General features: G+C 45.0%; 1 long non-coding RNA gene across 11 annotated transcripts in view; it reads left to right on the forward strand.

Annotated features, from left to right (window-relative positions):
- LOC105476324 (uncharacterized) overlaps positions 1-12,877 on the forward strand; it is a 53,217-nt gene extending 40,340 nt beyond the window's left edge. For 8 of the 11 annotated variants that reach the window (XR_011611144.1, XR_011611135.1, XR_011611137.1 and 5 more), the window contains one exon: positions 2,420-2,694. This is a non-coding gene — a long non-coding RNA (uncharacterized lncRNA). Of the gene's footprint in view, positions 1-2,419; positions 2,695-8,555; positions 8,672-11,466 lie in introns of those variants that run through there. The other 3 variants (XR_011611136.1, XR_011611140.1, XR_011611142.1) reach the window with 1 other exon arrangement.
- The last annotated feature ends 5,663 nt before the right edge of the window (positions 12,878-18,540 follow it).

Genomic DNA, 18,540 nt, shown 5'->3' on the forward strand with positions numbered 1-18,540 from the left:
ACATATATTTGAACATTTCCATGTGAGTTAGTCTTGCTTTCAAAATAAGGATTTAGATTTTTGAGTAAAAGGCCATGTCTCATGTTTACATTTTTTCCTCCACAATCCCTAGCACCAAGCTGGAAACATATCACTTGATTCCTACCTGTCAGTTGTCACAAACAGGGAGCTCACAAACTTGTTTAGTTTGGCTATTTTTTTGTTTGTTTATTTTATTTTGTACCACTGCAAAGTGATAACAGGCAGTATAATTAGATAGGTATTACCCTGGGTCATAATATAAGCAGCCTAACACGGGATGGGGCCTCTATATGTTTACGTGGCCTTCCCTAGGAATTTGGGTTTCCACCAGTGCTCAAAGCTCATTTGCTTGGAATTTTCTTTCCATTACCCATTCTCTAAGTCCTGCCCTTACTTCAAGGTGCAATTCTAGTACTATCTTCCCTGTGAAATCTTCCTGACGTGGCTCTTATAAGAGTCTCCACTCTCCTGAGCACATCCAGCATCTCCCCTCAGTTTTTTTTGTTCTGTAGGCATTTGTCCTCCTGGCCAATTAAGTTGTAGATCCTTTTCAAGCAGGCTTTGAGTTAATATGGCTTTGTAGCCTCCTGATGACCTGGACAGAGTAGGTGTTAGGCAAGTGAGATTGGTGCTCCGAGAGGCAGTCATTTATCTTGGGCACCTTCCTGAAAGGATTAGGCCAATCTTATAGCCACATTGCTCTTGCCCAAATCTCCATTTACCGTTGATTACAGCCACAGATCTCTTTTTATCTTTTTTTCATCCTGATATTCTTTGTCATCATTAAAGATAGTACAAGCCTCCAAACCTTGACTCTTTCCCTGTATCGTCTCCAAAAGACTTTGTTTGTTTAGCATCTGTCTGCATTTTTTCCTTAGCTAACTGTTTTCCCGAATTAGTTCAATGTCAGGAGACAGACTGCAGCAAGAACAGTATTAGACACATCTAGTAGTGTCATGTTTCTTAACAGATAATTTTATTCAGCACCTATTCTGTGCATTGTGCTGAGTAACACCACTGGCAATTTATGACTCCTGTTCTAAGGAGCTTTCAGTCTGGTTGAAGAAATCCTACACACACACATGCAAAATACATACATAAATCAAGACACTATGAACAGTACTTAAATGTCAGTAAGTGCTACAAATTCCAAGGAGGGAGATGTCTCTAAAGAATGGGGGAAGATTTAAGGAAGAGACAGAGCTATTCTGGGCCTGGAGCATGAGTAGAATTTGTAGAAGTGAAATGGAGCAGGAAAGAGGCACCAGAGCAGGGGGACAATCTGGAGAGGGAAGACTTGAAGCTTCAGGGTTGCAGGTAATCTGACACTTAACTGTTACGTCCATGGACAGTCTATGAAAATGTCTGGTGCACAGTAGGTGATAAATCATCGCTTGTTTGTTTTATAGAAACTGTCAAAAGTGGACAAAACACGGGAATAGGGCAGTCTAATGTGGATTTAGAGGGAGTGATGGGACATGGGATAGGAGTGTCAGGTTCCACTCACCTGCAACTGTGCCTGGATTAGTCCTGGACTTGGAAGGATTAAATGCCTAGATAAGCATTTGCACTTCAAGCAATAGACTGGGATGCAGAGGGCAGCACTGATGATGTTCTTGCATATTTTGGAAGTTTCTAATTTGGAAAGTACACACGTTGAGGCGCCGGAAGGAGTGGGTGGCAGGAGAGGACCAAGTCTCTCCACTCATTATACTCATGTGGTGAGGTTTTTGTCTTCAACAATTTAGGAAATACTTATGTAAAAGTAAGACTTCTAAAATAAGAAAATCTCGAAATACTAAAATACTGAAATATAAATCCAAAAGGATCTAAATCAGGAATACAAAATTAAAAATACTGAAAATTCACGAGGACACTGCCTCCTCCTTCCCTGCACTGTTCAGAGTCAGCAATTCTGAGCAATTTCTCCACTCTGAACCATTCAACTATTTTGTATTCCAAAACCCCGTGTGCTGGTGATTCTGCAATTTTGCCAAGTTGGAAATCAATTATGGGCAAAAGCACTGATTAACCACTGAAGTTTTGTCTGGCTCATCAGCTCTTAAGTAAATAATGCATGTTCTATATGCAGCTGCTGTTCAGGGTGGCTGGGGAGGGGTGTTTGTGGAGGGACACGCCGGCGGTGCTCTGTTCTCGTTGTTCTCAGAGTTACACTTAATAATTGTCATCATTTTCCTGCATGGAATTGAATTGATAATAAGCCATTTTGGTGAAGGGAGGTGAGGTGTGTGGTGGTGAGAAAGAGGGAAGAGAGAAGCACTTTACAAATTGTGTGCATTCTACTATTCTAATTTATTATCATCAATCCTAAACAATATCTCAAAACTATGTTTTTAGATCAGAGGAAAGTAACTATCTTACTTTATCTTTGTTCAAGTCAGAAAAAAGTAACCAACTGGCCCAAACAGCATGAAAGATCATCAGGCAAAAAATAGAAGAAATATACCCTATCATGAAAAGGTGCATTTGAGTTGAAGTCTCTGTTGAAAAACTGTGTATTAGCCTGAAGAATCTAGCAGGGTCATCAGAAGGCTTTTCACACCCAGTTGGTTCGGCTGTCTCAGATGATTGTACTGCCAAAAAGCTCCTATGATTCCCTGCTTGGCCCCCTTCATAGAAGGCCACGTCTTCTTAACCTAGGAATAAATAAAACTGAATGGATGCCTATACCCCCTCGTGATATTTTTGTGTGACACTTAACATACTTTGAAAAGACCAGGGAAATGACCCTATCAAAGAATAACAGGTATGTCCACCTGAAGCATATCAGCGTCTTAACTCTTCAATATACTTTGTGTCACTCCAAGAGATTCTGAGATGACTCTGTACATTCAGATTTATCTTGGATGGACTTAAATATGGATCATTGTAAGCAAGATTTGAAAACAAGACTTGATACCTTTTATTAAAGCCACAGTCTCAGCTAGCTGGATTTATTGAGGGTCATTGTGCATCCAGCCTGTGCGGAGTACTAAGGCAAATAGTGCACAATTCCGCCTCTTAAGGCATCGTGGTGAGCCATGAGATAGACACCGTAGTAAATACTGTCTCGAGGCAGCATGTGTTTATTGTGGTACCGTGGCAATAAACGAGTGGTACAGTCAGTGTCATTGGGTTCTAAGTAGGAGGGTCTGTAGTGTCTCAGGCACAGCGAGGATGTCAATTTGCCTGGAGTTGAGGCCTTTCCTAGAGGGGTAAAAGGGGATAATGTTGGTGAGGTGGTTTGCAGTTGAATTGTGGAGGACATTGATAACCAGTATAACTTTAGTTCTTCAGGTAACTAAAACCCCCAGGAAGACTTTGAGCTGGGGCATCAAATTTACCTCCGATTTAGGAAGATAAACCTGGTAGCAGCGAGTTGGGCGAGTCCGAGTTGGGGCAACAAAGCCGTCAGAAGGGTTAGAATCGTTTAAATGGCAGCTGGCGGACAATATGCCAGGACAGGAGCAGAAAGAGACCCGTGAGAGGGACTGTGAAGAAAGCAGTGATTCTTCATGACAGGCTTCCTTCCTGCCGGATCATGTTACTGTAATTATTAGTATACGCATCTTACTACTCTGATTAAATTACAAGTTTCTTGTGGGTAATGCCTTGTTTGCACAGAGGAGGCTCTGTTGGTTGCATTAAATGATGTGTAACCTAATACGGTGAAATTAGATTTTTTTTCATGCTATTGCTAATTATATAAATCTGTTTAATTGTTCTCCAAGACATACCAACTATATGAGTCTTTGTTGGATATTGAGATTATTTTATGCAAAAGGTGTATTTCCTGACAATGCATTACTTTGAATAGAAACTTCCCCTGCCCACACATAAACAAACACACACAGAAAACCAAAAACACACACACAAAAAAACCCTCAGAATCAAATGCTTCCTGTTTGACTAATAAAACAGAAAGGGAATGCTCAGGGAAGCAAACACTTGCTTTTTGAGGCAGAAACCTGAAAGCTGTGAGGGTTGTTAATCAGTTTCTCGGCCATTTAAGCATTCCTCACATTTGTTTTTCCACTTTTTTGATTCATCATTTTAAAAAGCCTCCAGCTTGGGGATTTCTGATCTGTAAAAAAAAAAAACCTTTTAACAAACATCCCTAACACTCTTTTATGTGAATACCTCTTCTCCTCAGACTGCAAAAATAGAAACGACTTGCTATTCTAAATAATGTATAGTGTTCTCTTTGAGGTAGGACCTCTCGTTGCTACTTCAGCTTAAACACTGGCTGGGCTCTCTGAGTCTGGCCTCTTCCAAGAGCTACATGTTTCATGGGGCACCAGGGCAACCTCATATCCACCTCCGATACCAGTTGTGGCTATAAAGCTTCCCTTTACTGCTTTCTTTTTCATTTTCATTTAAAAACTGCTTAATTTTGGCTGGGCATGGTGGCTCATGCCTGTAATCCCAGCACTTTGGGAGGTTGAGGTGGGTGCATCACCTGAGGTCAAGAGTTCGAGACCAGCCTGGCCAACATGGCAAAACCCCATCTCTACCAAAAATACAAAAATTAGACGGGAGTGGTGGCAGGCACATGTAATCCCAGCTACTCGGGTGGCTGAGGTAGGAGAATCGCTTAAAGCCGGGAGGCAGAGGTTGCAGTGAGCTGAGATGGTACCACTGCACTCCAGCCTGGGCGACAGATCGAGACTCCATCTCAAACAACAACAACAACAGTAACAACAAAAAACTGCTTATTTTTATTCTTTTTGCTCATTTCAGTTCATCTGCTTTTCATGTGGGAGATAGAATGAATATTCAGCATGAACTTTGAAGCTGGATCAAATCCGTTTCTAACACTTTACTAGCTGGATGACCTCAGTCAAACAACGTCCCAGCCTTTGCTTTCTTATCTGAAAATGGGAATAGTGATACTGAGTTGCAGAAATTTGTGAAGAGGAAATAAGAGGAGATAATTAATGTAAAGCATCCAGCATGTGGTAGTGTTAATAAACATTAGTTTCTTATTTGGTGGATATTAGTTTCTGAGCATTCTCGTGCTTAAGGATAATGTAGTCAATAAATAGGCCAATCCCTCTGTACTGAGTTATTAATAAACAGTGGTTCTCAAAGTGTGGTCCTTCAGCCAGCAGCATCAGCGTCACCAGGAACTTGTTGGAAATGCAAATCCTCAGGCCCACCCTAGTCCTGCTGAATGAAAAACTCCAGGGGAGGGACCCAGTCAGTTCTGGCTTATCAACCCTTCAGAGGTTTCTGATGTGCACTGAAGTTTGAGAACCCCTGATTCTAGATAAAGGTTTAGCACACTGTGTTTGTGGGTGTGGTGGGGTGTTAATCTAAAGGAAATAAACCAGCGAGGTGTCATTGGAGAGCAATTACATTATTTAAATTTGGTCTTTGGTGTCTGGTTCTATTGTTTGTTGTCTTTCCTTGTCAGGCTAAGTCTTTGGGATGAGGGATGCAGAAGTAAATAGAGTTTGATTTCTGTGGTCTGTTGAGATCTGAGGATTTGAAGTGGTCCTGAATCCCAGCCTCAAATAGCGTAGCTCCAGTGTTTTTATTTTATTTTATTTTATTTTTTAATTTTTTTTTTGAGACGGAATCTTGCTCTATTGCCCAGGCTGGAGTGCAGTGGTGCGATCTAGGCTCACTGCAAGCTCTGTCTCCCGGGTTCATGCCATTCTCCTGCCTCAGCCTCCAGAGTAGCTGGGACTACAGGCACCCACCACCACACCTGACTAATTTTTTGTGTGTTTTTAGTAGAGACAGGGTTTCATCCTGTGTAAGCCAGGATGGTCTCGATCTCCTGACCTCGTGATCCGCCCACCTCAGCCTCCCAAAGTGCTGGGATTACAGGCGTGAGCCACCGCTCCTGGCCAGCTCTGGGTTTTTATATAGGCTTCTCTGTCTTTGGGGGGCCCATCTGGCTTTGGGAGTGGGATGGGAGGGCTAAGATGACACCAGGACCAGATGATATCCTCATTCAGATGTTTTTCTTATTTAGAGACATCTCTCCACCTTCCATTTTTGGATTTTTCTTTCTTTCTTTCTTTCTTTTTTGAGACAGGGTCTCATTCTGCCACCCAGGCTGGAGTGCAGTGGTTTGATCACAGCTCACTGCAACCTCGACCTCTTGGAGTCAAGCAAGCATCCTGCCTCAGTCTCCCCGAGCAACTGGGGCCACAGGCGTAAGCCACCACGCTCAGTTACTTTCTGTGTTTTTTGTAGAGACTGGGTCTCGCTATGCTGCCCAGGCTGGTCTTGAACTCCTGGTCTGAAGTGATCTGCTTGCCTCAGCCTCACAAAGTGCTGGGATTACAGGCATGAGCCACCATGCCCGGCCAGCACCTTCCATTTTTGGCTCTGAAACCAGACTTTGAATTTTTCTTCCCTTTTTTCTTTTTAATGTAATTTGTGACTTTAAGGGCTAACAAGGCTTTGGGTTTTGTGTGAGATGGGCAGGGAGGGAGGTCATCAAAGGACTGGCACTAAATGCTGTTGATCTTTTATGAGAAGTTACTCCTGAAAATTGGCGTCCAGTTCTGAGCTTTCAGTATTTTGGTGCACTTTGGGGTTAAAACGATAGCAAGAAAGACACGTAAACTAATCGATGGCTAAAAAATCTCATTTTTCGAGTATTCCAAATAGCTAGGTTCAGGTGCTGCATTCCCTCTAGCTGGGTTTGCAGTTGGTTAGATACCGCCCCCTTGTGGGCAGCGGGTGTCACTGGCTCCTGTCTGGAGCAGCTTGATCAGCTCAAATCTCCTCGAGGAGGTCATTGGTTAAATGCCCATGCCTTGTCTTTCTATTCTTTCTCCTGCACTGAGCTTCTATCACCATTTGAATTTCCATCAACTCCATGCTAACCTGGGGCGATACAAATGTTAGAACTACCCAGTTACAGCTGTGTGGATCGGGGAGCTATGGCGTCTGGTATCACCGATGGGATTCTGCAAATACATATGGCCCACACCCCATGATGAATTATTTTCTTTTAAAGTTCAAAATTATGCAAGTCATATGTTTGTTGTAGAAAAATTTAAAAATTACAGCCACAAGCCTATCACTTACGAAACAGATATTTTGTTATATTATTCTATTAATATATACCTCTCCCCTCAATATTCCTACTGCCCACTTTTCTCTCTCTGGTTCCACTTTAATTCTATTCATCTATTCCAGGAACAAGAAAACAGAGAAGAGAGGAGGGGAATGGAGACTAGGCAGTGATAGAAAGTGAACAATGCTTTATTCCTTGGCCTTGCCTCACTGGGGCTGGCTGCAGTTATCCTGAAATGAGACAGCACCCTCTTTGATTGCCCGGCCTGGTCATTTAAAGTACCACCTGTACCACATAGCCCCTCTTCCTCTTCCTTCCTTGACCTCTTTTTGTCTATCTTTTCTTTTCTTTCTTTCCTTTCTTTTTCTCTCTCTTTCCTTCCTTCTTTCTCTCCTTCCTTCCTTCCTTCCTGCTCTCTTTCTCTCTTTCTCTTTCTTTCTTTCCTTCCTTCTCTCTCTCCTTCCTTCCTTCCTTCCTTCCTTCTCTCTCTCTTTCTTTCTTCTTTTTTCTCTTTCTCTCTCTCTCTTTTTTTTTTGAGATGGAGTTTCACTCTTGTTGCCCAGGCTGGAGTGCAATGATACCATCTTGGCTCACTGCAACCTCCACCCCTCCTGGGTTCAAGCGATTCTCCTGCCTCAACCTCCCTAAGAGCTGGGATTACAGGCACCCAACACCCCACCCAGCTACTTTTTGCATTTTTAGTAGAGACAGGGTTTCACCATGTTGACCAGGCTGGTCTTGAACTCCTGACCTCAGGTGATCCACCTGCCTTGGCTTCCCAAAGTGCTGGGATTACAGGCATGAGCCACCACTCCCGGCTTGTCTCTCTATTTTCGATCCCTTCTACAGGGTCAAATACCTCCTTCCCTTTTGCCTTTAACATCCTTTTTATTTTCAATGGAAGAGACAGAAAAAGATGGTGTCTAAGTATTATTGTCTGGGCTGAGAATATGTTTTCCTGGATCTTGGCTGAGAACTTCTGGCCCAGCCTTTCTTGGGCTTATTCATATTTTTCTTGCTGAATAATAAAGGCTCTTATATATTAGAGTTATTAACCCTAGGTCTGTCATTAAAGTTAAAAAAAATTAATTTATTCATTCAACACCATATTCAACACCTTCATGCATTCAGTCAACAATCATTCAGCACGTAGGATGTGTTGTCAGGTGCTGTTCTAGATTCTGGAGATTCAGTGATTTACAAAAGGACAGATGGGGTTTCTGCTTTCGTAGAGTTTAAGTGAAGAGGGAAGAGAAATGTGAAAGCAAGTAAACAGTTTTAGATATTGGTGAGTGCTTTATTGTTGTTGTTGTTGGTTTTGGGTCAGGGTCTCTCTCTGTTGCCCAGGCTGGAGTGCAGTGGCTCACTGCAGCCTCGACCTCCTGGGCTCAAGAGGTCCTCCCATCTCAGCCTCCTAAGTAGCTGGGACTACAGGCATGCACCACCACGCCTGGCTCATTAAAAAAGTTTTTTGTTTGTTCGTTTGTTTTTGTAGAGACTGGATCTCACTATGTTGGCCTGGCTGTTCTCAAACTCCTGGGCTCAAATGATCCTCCTGCCTCAGCCTCCCAATGTGCTGGGATGACAGGTGTGAGTCACTGCACCCCTCAGGTGAGTACTTTGAAGCAAAGTAAGATGATGGGGGAGGTTGTTCCTTTAGTTGAGGCTGTTGGGAACAGCTGCTCTGAGTAGGTGGGATCCACACCAGGACAAGGAGTCAGCAACATTTCAACCCAGGAAGAACCTTCAGACAGAAGCCAGAGAAAGGGCCAATACCCCACAGTGCGAGTAAGCCTGCTGCACCAGTGTCCAGATGAAGGCTGTTGATACCACGGCATAGAGAACAAGAGAGACATAATTAGCTGGGCAACGTGGCCCAGCTGTGTCTGTAGCCCCCGCTACCCAGGTGGCTGAGGCATGAGAATTGCTTGAACCTGGGAGGTTGAGGCAGCAGTGAGATCGTGCTGCTGCACTCCAGTCTGGGTGACAGAGTGAGACTCTGTCTCAAAAAACAACAACAACAACAACAAAAACCAACAAACAAGAAGAGGGACAGCAGGAGGCTATGGGGTTAGAGAGGTGGTGAGACCGTGGTGAATTCAGTCCTTATCTTAGATGAGGTTGGAAATGAAGGATTTTATGGGCATAACAGATGGTCTCATTTACATTATTCAAAGGGCATGCAGGCGGTTCTCTGGCAAAAGGACAGTGAGGGAGGCAAAGGGGGCACCACAGACAGACAGTGAGGAAAGCTGTGTTTCGGTCCAGATAAGATGTGATGATGGCTTAGCTATGGGTGGCAGCCACTGGGGTGGGGAGAAGACAATGAGCCCCAGACACTCCTTGAGGGAAGAGCTCACGGGATTTGCAGCTGAACTGGATTTAGGGCAGAAACGAGGAATCAGAAATGTTTGCCTTTCAGTGTTTATAGTTTGTGTGTGTGTGTGTCTGTAGCCTTACTAAAATACTACATTTTAAATGTATTTATTTGTAGCAAAATTACTATTTTTCGTGGCAAGAACTTGTGCTCTGAGTAATTTGGGGGATATTTCACGTGAGCTTTGTTAATGAGCTCACGTGAGCTTTGTTAATGAGCTTTGTTAGTGAGCCATTTGTTAAGCCCAAATGGCTGCAAAGATCTCATCAACCAAACCATTCGCCTTCCTCACATCCTCATTTATTCAAAACAGAGGATAAGAGAGAGAAGATAGAACAATATTTTGACTTAAGAAACCTACTTCAGCACCATAGAAAAGAAAAATAATAATAAAAAATTAAAAAACTAAAAGAAATCTGCTTTATGTTCAGGCCCAAGTCTGGGTTTTGAAAAATAATGAATCGGATCCTATCGACCCAACTGACAGCTTGTTCCAGCTTTTAGGAGCATTTTTTCTCCTGGTCCTGCTGTTACTCATTTGATGCTGAGAAAGAGAGATCAATGAAGCCGTGACATGAGACATCTGGCAGCAACACTTCTCCATCACATTTCCAGCTCCTTCTATGAATAAGAAATGCAAACCCAGTGGCTGTCCGTCTGCTCGTCAGGGCTCCCTTTGTTGGACTTCCTCACGCTGTCTCGTTTGGATTTGTGATCACTCAGGCAGGATGGACTAGGGGACCGCATGTGTGCACGTGTGTTTGCACGCCTGTGTGTGTGAGCGAGCATGTGTATGTCTGAGCACATTTGTGAAGGAGGGAAAGATGACAGAGAGGAGAGGCAGATAGGAAAGCCTAGAGAAGGAAACAGCAAGACAGCAGAGGCAGAGACAGAGTCCAAGGCAGAGACAGAGCCCGAGGCAGAGACAGAGTCCGAGGCAGAGACAGGGTGGAAAGCTAGAAACCCGAGAAGTGAGGGTGGATGGGTGATGTTTTCTCAGGTTCTTCACTCTGAGGCTGTAAAACCTGCTGAGAAGAGATGCCAGGGCGACTCACAGTCATTTTCAGTGTCTATCTGGTGTGGGACTGAGTCCTTCTACTTTCTCTGTACTCAAGAGAAACTGAGACTTGTGGTGGAGAAACCAGATGAGGCTTGGGAAGGCTGCAGCAGCAAAGGGAATGAAAGACTTGGATTTTTTATTTGGTAGGGATATGGGTTGATTTGTGTCCTCCAAAAAAATGTGGTCAGGTTCTAACCCTGCATACCTGGGAATGAGATCTTGTCTGGAAACCGGATCTTTGCAGATGCTATCAAGTTAACACGGTCTTTAGAGTGAGCCCTCATCCTATATGACTGGGATCCTTATTAAGGAGGGGGAAACTGGGACAGAGGGAGAGCACCAAGTGATGACAGAGGCAGAGATTGGAATCATGCAGCTGCAAGCCAGTGAAGGCCCCGGACTGCTGGCTGCCACCCAAAGCCGGCAAGAGGCAAGGCAAGGAAGGATTCTCCCCTGCAGGGTTCACAGGGAGCCTGGCCCTGCTAGAAACTTGATTTTGGACTCCATCCTCCCATAATTTCAAGCCGCCCAGTTTGTGGTACTCTGTTACAGCAGCTACAGAAAACAAAGGCAGGCAGGTAGTAGACCCAGTACATCATCAGTGTGATGCCACAGTCAGAAAGCTTAATATGAGTTTGAGCTGCATTAATAGGAGTATAGCATCTAAAATGAGGGAGGAGAGGGTCGTCTTCCACTCCTGGATGTTTGTGGTGCAAGTAGACAATTGCATTCACTCCTGAGAAGTGTACTTGGCAGGACATGAACAAGCTAGAGATTGTTCAGAAAATACCCGGAGAGGGAGAGGAGCCTGGAACCCTGCCGCACTGTCACCTAGACTTTTGCAATCTGATGCCAAGTTCCCTTATTTCTGTAGCTTTAACTCATAACATATCCATATATATATATTCAATCATTCATTCAAATAAAGATAAACTGAGACCAAGGCTGCCTTCTTTTTTCATTCCACAGATGACTCATTCCTGTGCCTTCAGTTTGCATCTCCATCCAAATTTCTCTGTGGAGCTCCAGATCTACTTATCTGCCCACCTACTCCACTCCAGTCAGTGATCACCTAAGCTCATGGAACTCATTATTTGCCCCCACCCCCAAGACTCGCTCACTCCTCTGTCAACCCTGTCTCAGCAAAGGGCTCCTCTTCCCACGTGACTGCCTGAGCCACAGCTGTGGATGTTCTGGAAGCTCCTGGAGGGCTGGACCTGAGCCCACTCTTTCCCCAGGTTCCCCTCTGGTTCCCAGGACAGGTGGTGCCCACACTGGACACTCACTTAAGTGGACAGATGGCCCCTCTCCTGCTTTTGCCCCCATGGGAAAGCAACACTTAGTTTTTGGTTTGTCTTGAAATAAGGCTACCTAGGGACATCACAAATATTCAGTAATTTAAACGACATGGATTTTCTGGGAATATTTTAAAAGACTGAAGATTGGGACAGTGCAGTAGAACATGTGCTTTCTTCTTTTTTTCTTTTCTTTTTCTTTTTTTTTTTTTTGAGACAGAGTCTCTCTCTGTCACCCAGGCTGGAGTGCAGCAGCATGATCTCAGCTCACTGCAACTTCTGCCTCCCAGGTTATAAGGGGTTCTCCTGCCTCAGCCTCCCAAGAAGCTGAGATTACAGGCATGTGCCACCACAACCAGCTAATTTTGTATTTTTAGTAGAGGGGGGTTTCACCATGTTGCCCAGGCTGGTCTCGAACTCCTGACCTCAGGTGATCCACCTGCCTTGGCCTCCCAAAGTGCTGGGATTATAGGCATGAGCCACTGTGCCTGGCCCATGTGCTTTCTTAAAAGTAAAAAAAAAAAAACAATCAAGGCAGAGATAGTTTGCCAAGTGGTACTGTCAGTGAATTCTTTGACAAGGGCATCAAATCCCACTGTTCCTAAACAGTTAATTTGAATATTGATCTGACACTGTGGCGTTACCTTCCCCTTACAAACCTCTAGAGAAAGTTGATGGTACTGAACAATAGAAGGTAAGTACTCAGACTCTTACTTTGGGCTTTAACATAATACCACCGCCCTCCTTCCTTCTCTCCCTGCTCCTTACCTCCTTGTTATGAACTGGATGTCTGTGCCCCCCATCCCCTAGAATTCACATGTTGAAAGCCCCAGCCTTTAACGTGACAGTATTTGGAAGAAGGACCTTCAGGAGGTTTAGGTGCGGTCATGAGGATGGAGCCCCACGATGGAATTCATGTTTTTATAAAAGGAAGGAGGAGACCAGAGCTCTCTTTCTCTCTGCCATGTAAGGACACAGCAAGAAGGATGCGGTCTGCAAGTCAGGAAGAGAGCTCTCTCTCTAGGAATTGAATTGCCAGCATCTTGCTCTTGGACTTCCCAGCCTCTAGGACTGCGAGAAATAAAAACCTGTTGTGTATAAGCTGCTCAGTCTCTGATATTTTGTTATAGCAGTATGAATGGACTAAGACACTCCCTGTCTCCCTCCCTCCCTCCCTTTCTTCCTTATTTCTTCTTTCCTCCTTTTTCTCTCTCTCTCTCATTCTCTTTCCCCCAGTTGCAATCTCTTTTCCGACTTCCTTTCTTGTGGGCAGAAAGAACTGCAGGGTTTCCAGAGGGCTTCTATTTAGGTCATGGCAAGCAGCTCAGGTTTCACAAGCACAGGACAGATGGTAGGCCAGCTTTCCTTCCAAGCAGAGGGCTCACCCATCGGAAGGAGGCTGGTTTATTCGTTGGCCAAATTGTTTATAATATCATGCTTATCATGAGTGTCTTTTCTTCATTCTAGACTTTTGTGGTTAAAAACATAAAACAAAACCAAACCCTTGGAGAACTGCTTTGGTCTCTTTCTTTATTTTATTTTTTAGATTTGAAAATTCTAACATCTACTTATTTATTTATTTTTAGAGACAGGGTCTCACTCTGTTGTCCAGGCTGGAGTGCAGTAGCGTGATCATAGCTCACTGTAACCTGGAATTTCCAGGCTTAATTGTCCCATCCCAGACTCAGGAGTAGCTGGGTCTATAGGAATGCACCACCCCACCTGGCTAAGTTTTAAATTTTTTTGTAGAGATAGGGTCTTGCTGTGTTGACCAGGCTGGTCTCAAACTTTTTGGCTTCAAGCAACCCTCCCACCTCGGCCTCTCAAAGCGCTGGGATTACAGGTGTGAGCCACCACGCTGCGGGGGCTTTGGTCTGTTTCTGCCTAACAATTCTGCATTGCCTATGTGTGGCAAGGGAAAATAATGATAATTGGTGAGGTGTGTCTGGGAACGTGAGGATGGGAATGCAGGCCAAGGGCATGGGCAGAGCTTTCTGGACAGATGAAATTAAGCTGAGTGGGTGCCTGTGAATGTGTTGCAGGCAGAATGGTATGGTTGGTAAAGGCAACCCAAGGATTTGGAAATGAAGACTTGTTTGAGACCCAGGTCTGCCACTTAATAGCTATGTGGCTTGGCAAGTGATTTAAGCTCTCTTCCTCGGTTATTTGATCTGTTAAATGGAGACATAACTATTTGACTACGTTGTTATGAAGATTAAACAAGTCCCCATATCGGAAAAGTACCAAGTAGTGATTGTCTCAAATATGGAAACTTCACTCTGGTGGTTCCTGCCCCTTCCATCTAGATCCTCAATCTCTTTTCATATCTGTCTTTTCCTCTAAACAATGATTTTTTTTTTTTTTTGAGACGAAGTCTTACTCTGTTACCCAGGCTAGAATGCAGTGGTGCAATCTTGGCTCACTGCAACCTCTGCCTCTGGGTTCAAGTGATTCTCCTGCCTCAGCCTCCTGAGTAGCTAGAATTACAGGCACCCGCCACCACGCCCAGCTAATTTTTGTATTTTTAGTACAGACGGGGTTTCACCATGTGGGCCAGGCTGATCTCGAACTCCTGACCTCAAGTGATCCACCCGCCTCAGCCTCCCAAAGCGCTGGGATTACAGGCGTGAGCCCCCGTGCCTGGCCTCCCCTGTTCTTTGACTTTGACCCTTGTTCTGGCCCAGGCAGGTCTGAGTCTGTGGGTAAAGCTCCAGCTAGATACAGATTTATTCAGGGAATTGGAAGGCAGAGAAAACAGTTGGTGGGAGATGGGCCATCAGTGGCTTTAGCTTAAAGGGGTTAAGGAGAGCAAAAGCCACCAATGTTCCTGTCTCTGCCAAATATCTCTCAGGAAAGTGGTGAATTCTTGCTTGAGTCTCAAATTTTGTACTAATGAGAGGGGCCTGTTTTACCCAGAGTTATATAACCTCTGCTTTTTATCCTGGTATTATTCACTTCCAAGTCTGTCACTACCACTGGACTTTTGGCTGAAAACTATCAAAGAAACCATGATGGATTAGGACCTATTGGGTGAAGGGTGTGAGCGTTGTGTGTGGGGCTTGGCAGAGGAGAACACAGGGCCTCGGGCTGGCTGTCGTTGCCATGACAACTGCAGGAACTCTTACTCCACCCATTTGAAATGTCCCGACTCTTGGAATGAAAGGCAGTTAATTGAAGGGTTTCACCTAACATCTGCGCAATTGCAGTGGTTATCTGAGCAAGTTGGAAGGGAGTCAAAATGAGGTCTCAGAGGAACTTAGGCCTGAGACATCTCAGAATATGCATTTTCTAGTGGATGTGAGTGAGAGGATAGAAAGACTGGGGGTGGGAGTGCCTTCGGAGGGTAGAAAGTGATAAAAGGGATCACTTCAGATCAAGAGTTTGAGACCAGCCTGGCCAACGTGACAAAACTCCATCTCTACTAAAAATACACACACAAAGAAATTAGCAGGGCATGGTGGTGTGTGCTTGTAATCCCAGCTAGCTGGGGGGCAGAGGTTGCAGTGAGCTGAGATCGTGCCACTGCACTCCAGCCTGGGCAACAGAGAGCCAGACTCTTGTCTCCAAAAAACAAAACAAAACAAAAAAACTAAGGGCAGGAGAGCAGAGACTGGATGTGAGAAATAGCTTTACGAGGCAGAAGGAGCTGAACTTGTTAATGAATTGGAAGTATGGGGTAAGGTGAGAGTGACCAGATTTCCCATTAGGGCAGCAGCATGCATCGTGGCCTCCATGAAGTTCCCACTAAGATTGGGAAGTGATCCGCGTTCCCACAGGAGAGAAGCAGGCTGGGGGGGATGGAAGAGGATCTCCACTTTGCACAGGCTGAGGTCTCAGTGCAAAACCTGGGCACAAAGCCACCCATTTCAATTCTGCTTTTTCATGTTGAACTGAAGAGAGTCATCCTCCTAGTCCCCATCCTGGCTCACGAGAGGAATCGAACTGAAATGAAGGGGGAAACGATTTTATTCATCAGAGTCTCATAATGTTGAAAAATCTCTAGTCTGATCACGAGGCCTCTCCATCTAAATCGACAGCAGGGTTAAATTCATCCCTGTGAGCTGGCCTGCCCAGAGGCCCTGGAAAGAAACATCAACCACTGGCTGGGCCTGGTGGCTCACGCCTGTAATCCCAGCACTTTGGGAGGCCGAGGCTGGCGGATCACCTGAGGTCAGGAGTTCGAGACCAGCCTGACCAACATGGAGAAATCCTGTCTCTACTAAAAATACAAAATTAGCCAGGTGTGGTGGCACATGCCTGTAATCCCAGCTACTGGGGAGGCTGAGGCAGGAGAATCATTAGAACCTGGGAGGCAGAGCTTGCGGTGAGCCAAGATTGTGTCACTGCACTCCAGCCTGGGCGACAGAGGAAGACTCCATCTCAAAAAAAAAAAAAAGAAACATTAACCATCATGTGAAAACTAAATTCATTAAATTCATTAATTCATTGCAGATCAACACTTGTAATTCTCCTTATCTCTTCTCCTCTTGCGGCCCATATTAAAACCCGTGCTTGTTTTCTCCCTACGTGGCATATTCGTGTCTACGATACCCTGAGTGTAGCAGTCGCTCTGACCTCTCATTGTTTTTCAGTTTCTGTTGCTCAGGCGGAGAGTTCTTTAGTTATTTGAAGTGTCCCTTGTGCTTTCTGGAATGAATGTTATTTATTACCTCGTGGCCTATATTTTAAGCCTGACTGTCCCAAACGCTCTCCAAATTTAGCAAAAATGAATTCTGCTATCTTTGTGTGATCCATTTAATTAGAAAAAAGATAGAAAATACTTTGAAAATAATACAAAGTAATTTCCAAAGCTTTCCCACATGTTGATCTCAGTTTGTGTTCATAAAAACTCTGTGAGGTATGGCAACAGATGGGCCTCTTTTCCTGATGTGGAAGCTAAGGCTCAGGAAGGCTGAGCTTGCCTGAGGTCCCCAGGTGGATCAATAGGAACAGAAACAAGCATTTTATACAGCACCAGGCAGTGTACGAAGCACTTTCACTGACACTGTCTCATCGTGAATGACTATAATGGTCATTCCAGCTAGCTTCATTTCGTAGATGACGAAACTAAACCTCAGGGGTGAGTAACTTGCTGGAGACCAGGTAGCAGTAAATGGCTATGGTGACACCAATGGTTGTACTGCAGTTCCATGTGGGCATTAACCACCTGAAGTTAGTGTAGACTCCACAAGGTAAATGTTGGGAGCAAGCCCCCCAAAATCTGGCCATAAACTGGCCCCAAGACTGGCCATAAACAAAATCTCTGCAGCACTGTACAGTGTTCTTAATGGCCCTAACGCCCATGATGGAAGGTTGTGGGTTTACGGGAATGAGGGCAAGGAACACCTGGCCCGCCCAGGGCGGAAAACCGCTTAAAGGCATTCTTAAGCCACAAACAATAGCATGAGCGATTTATGTCTTTTTTTTTTTTTTTTTTTTTTTTTGAGACAGAGTCTCGCTCTGTCACCCAGGCTGGAGCGCAGTGGCCGGATCTCAGCTCACTGCAACCTCCGCCTCCCGGGTTTACGCCATTCTCCTGCCTCAGCCTCCCGAGTAGCTGGGACTACAGGCGCCCGCCACCTCGCCCGGCTGGTGTTTTGTGTTTTTTAGTAGAGACGGGGTTTCACCATGTTAGCCAGGATGGTCTCGATCTCCTGACGTCGTGATCCGCCCGTCTCGGCCTCCCAAAGTGCTGGGATTACAGGCTTGAGCCACCGCGCCCGGCCGATTTATGTCTTAAAGGCATGTTCCTGCTGCAGTTAACTTGCCCAACCTAGTCCTTTAATTCGGCCCATCCCATCGTTTCCCATAAGGGATACTTTAATTTAATTTAATATCTATAGAAACAATGCTAATGACTGGTCTGCTGTTAATAAATATGTGGGTAAATCTCTGTTCGGGGCTCTCAGCTCTGAAGGCTGTGAGACCCCTGATTCCCCACTTCACACCTCTCTATTTCTTTTTTTTTTTTTTTTGAGAGGGAGTCTCGCTCTGTCGCCCAGGCTGGAGTGCAGTGGCTGGATCTTGGCTCACTGCAAGCTCCGCCTCCTGGGTTTACGCCATTCTCCTGCCTCAGCCTCCCATGTAGCTGGGACTACAGGCGCCTGCTACCTCGCCCGGCTAGTTTTTTGTATTTTTTAGTAGAGACGGGGTTTCACTGTGTTAGCCAGGATGGTCTTGATCTCCTGACCTCGTGATCCGCCCGTCTCGGCCTCCCAAAGTGCTGGGATTACAGGCTTGAGCCACCGCGCCCGGCCACACCTCTCTATTTCTGTGTGTGTGTCTTTAATTCCTCTAGCGCAGCTGGGTTAGGGTCTCCCCAACTGAGCTGGTCTTGGCAGTAAAGGCGTCATTCTTAACAAGATTGTCCCCACTTAGATGTCAGCTGCAAATGGGGTCCCCAGGCACTCACATTTCTGACCAACTGGCTTCAAATCTGGGGGTCCCTACAATGTCCTTCAGGTTTGATAACTTGCTAGAATGACTCACAGAACTCGGGAAAGTGCTATTCTTGATTCTACTTTTATTCTAAAGGATACAAATCAGGACCAACTAAATGAAGAGATGTGTAGGGAGAGGTCTGGGTGGGCCTTGAATGCAGAGCTTCTGTGTCCTCTCTCTGTGGATCAGGGTGCATCACCCTCTTGGCATATTGGTGTGTTCACCAACCAAGAAGCTCAATGAGCTTCAATGTCTAGGGTTTTTATTGGGGGTTTCATTGCATAGACATAATTGATAACTCAATCTC

Source organism: Macaca nemestrina, chromosome 12 (assembly GCF_043159975.1).
Source record: "Macaca nemestrina isolate mMacNem1 chromosome 12, mMacNem.hap1, whole genome shotgun sequence".
Classification (NCBI taxonomy): Eukaryota; Metazoa; Chordata; class Mammalia; order Primates; family Cercopithecidae; genus Macaca; species Macaca nemestrina.